Genomic DNA, 3,054 nt, shown 5'->3' on the forward strand with positions numbered 1-3,054 from the left:
AGCGACCAGAATTTAAATGCATCAATAATTGCCTCCTTTGTAGGGTACATAGCACCCTGAGACACCTCGTTCTCATGGTACTGCCACGGTGTCCGATCAGCCTCGCTAACCACCAGCTTTGAAAATTCATGATCTCTCCACTCTGTAGGCACTGGAGCATTACCCTCATTGTCAGATGAATCCCCATCGGCAAGGCCTTCCTCCAACTCTTGATCCTCCAACTCCATCTCTTCAATTATGCTAGGGATATGCTCCCCCTCATCGGCTATACCCATCGGTTGCATCTCAGGAATATCCCCAACATCTGCCCTGGTCCCGATATTAACCGGGTCTGATTCATCTTCCACTACCTCACTTGGTCCCACTACTGCTTCCGCAGAGTTCACCTCCGTTTGATCTTTCAAGTACGCCTCAGCTAACAAAATCAAAGGCAGGTCACGTTCACAAGATATATCTATATACTACCTCCAAGTTGATATGGCTTCGATCGGAACAAGCTCGCCAAAGTATCCATGACTAGCACGGCTGAGGACAGCTTTCAGCTTAAGATCATATTGCTGCGGATCCAGTTGAAAAAACCGCACGAGCCACTTGCACACACCCGCAATGGTCCTCTCATTAGCTTTACTAAGACCCTTCATGACATGACAAAATCCAGACAAATCTACACCGTTAGGATCGTACCTAATTTCACCCTCACCATAATATATCTGAAAAATTAATTTATCTACCATCCCTGGAAACATCCGTAAATATAACCAATGTTAAGACCGACGAACTATATTACCGACACCGATTCATACATAACAATAGGTTTTTCAATAATACCCCTACCCAAACTTACCTACAAATATTACTCTATACAATCTACATTTAATAGCTATCCTACCATGTCGGAATTAATATTCACAGTATACTACCATTTTCTAAATGCTACATCCTAGCTCATACTATTATCATACAGTGCTAATTCCTATGTCACACAATACTACCCTACAATTATTACTCTATACAATCTACACATTCAAAACTAACATACTACAAATAATATTCTGTATTTCACTGCTATCCTACCATATCGTAAGTAAAATTGATAATTTTCTACTACATATAACATTTTCTAAACCCTAGGTCATACATGTCTAAAACCTATGTCACATAATGCTACTGTACTAATTAACAACAATAAAAGTATAGAAGAACTTACCGGAAAGTGATCTTCAAATCAGTGGATCAAATGCAGCAGGGTTTCGCCGCGCTCTCTTCCTCTCCTCTCCTCTCCTCCCTCTTCAGAGTTTTCTCTTTTTTCGGATTAAAATGAGAATTTCACCTCATTTTTGGCCTTTTTATAGAGGATGGAGCAAGGGGGGAGGCGGGCAGGCAGCCACCTTACCGCCCCCTCAGAGGGCGGAAGGAGTCATACCCGCCCTCTTAGGGGATGGTAAGGCCTCAGCTCGGGCGGGCACGTCGTAGCCGTCCTCTAAGGGGGCGGTTAGGCCACCCGCCCTCCCAGAGGGCGGTAAGCAGGCCTAACCGCCCTCTCAAAGGGCTACAGTCCTCTCAGGGGGCTGCAGACGCCTAGTTTTGCGATTTTTTCCACGAGGAATCTATTTATTTAAATTTTTAATAAAAAATATAAAAAAACTCGTTTGTTTCAGGCTAAAGAGATGCTACCTAGGCCCAACCCTATGAGGCTATTGGGCCTGATTTTCAGGTCGGGCTTCGGGCTTGGGCATAAGTTGATGGGTTCTAGTAAATAGCTATTTGTAATTTGCAATTGAATCACGAAACGTGCTACTTGTAATATCAGTAGTTGTCACAGCCCAATTCTTGCACTTCATGTCAATGTGAATGCATGAGCAACATCTCAACATTTCTAAGCAAGTAATTGAATACATTTGAATTGAATTAAAATTGTTGAATTAAAGATAAAATGGTGCATTGTGGAAGAACCCAGAAATTCACCATGAAACTTAATGTTGGAGATAATTTTAGAAATTACTAAATGAGCTAAGATGAATATTAGTGATTTTATTTCAGATTTTAGGGAATTAAATTGAAGCCATAAAAAATCATGCATGATTTAAAAAATGAAAATTTTGAAGACTTTTAATTCAAATTTGACTCAAGATTTTTTAGTCAAACCAATTAAAATGGATTATATGGTATTTATCCTGTCACCATACACATTTTCTAAATTTTTTGAGCCTTGGAGGAGCATGGTTTGAATAGAGAAAGCGGGAAGGAGATAGTTGGAATCGGGGCACACGATTCAATGTCGCTCCTACATGTCGATCTCTCTTTACTTTCTCTATCTCCCTTCTCCTGACAACATGCAGGAGCGCAGCAACACACGGCCACTAGTTTCTACCCAAGCTCGATGCTATCTCGGCATTGTGAGTTCTGACCCATTGCACCTGCTCATACACCGCAGTCATTAACTGTCGTCACTCCGTCGTCAACGTACGGCCTCAGGCGCCCAAGATCGGTGCTCTCCTCCTCTTTTTCTTCTCCTACTTCTTTTTCGAGAAAACTCCACTCGATCATGGCTCAGCAATTAGGAAATGTTCCATTCGGTCAGAAGTTATTCCCAACCAGTAAGAACATTTTTTCAGAATATTTCTGACCACGTGAATTTTAGTAAGGTCAAATTCTTGACATAAATCTAGTTGCCCTCTTCTGATCAGAGTTAGATGTCTAGCTAAAAAGGAATAATAAACTATATAATTATGAATATTTGGTAAATATGGTATATCCTAGGAGAGGGTATATGACGTGCACGAGTCCTTAACTCGATTCGTATGTTCTATATCTGCCATAGATTAAGTGAGGTATGTGTTGATATATCCAGCAATTCATCGTGTTCTATACGAAAACTACCAATGAATTAGAAAAGAGCCTTCTAGATATTAGGGAGATATACAGTATGGGATAGGTATGCTCAAAGGAATCCAAGCAGGATACAACTACCTCATCTTGATTATATAAGGATGGGGAGGGGATACATCAAGGGCATCTGATTCCAAGCCACAGGTCTCAAGTTAGATCAAATTT

Source organism: Phragmites australis, chromosome 4 (genome assembly GCF_958298935.1).
Source record: "Phragmites australis chromosome 4, lpPhrAust1.1, whole genome shotgun sequence".
Taxonomy (NCBI): Eukaryota; Viridiplantae; Streptophyta; class Magnoliopsida; order Poales; family Poaceae; genus Phragmites; species Phragmites australis.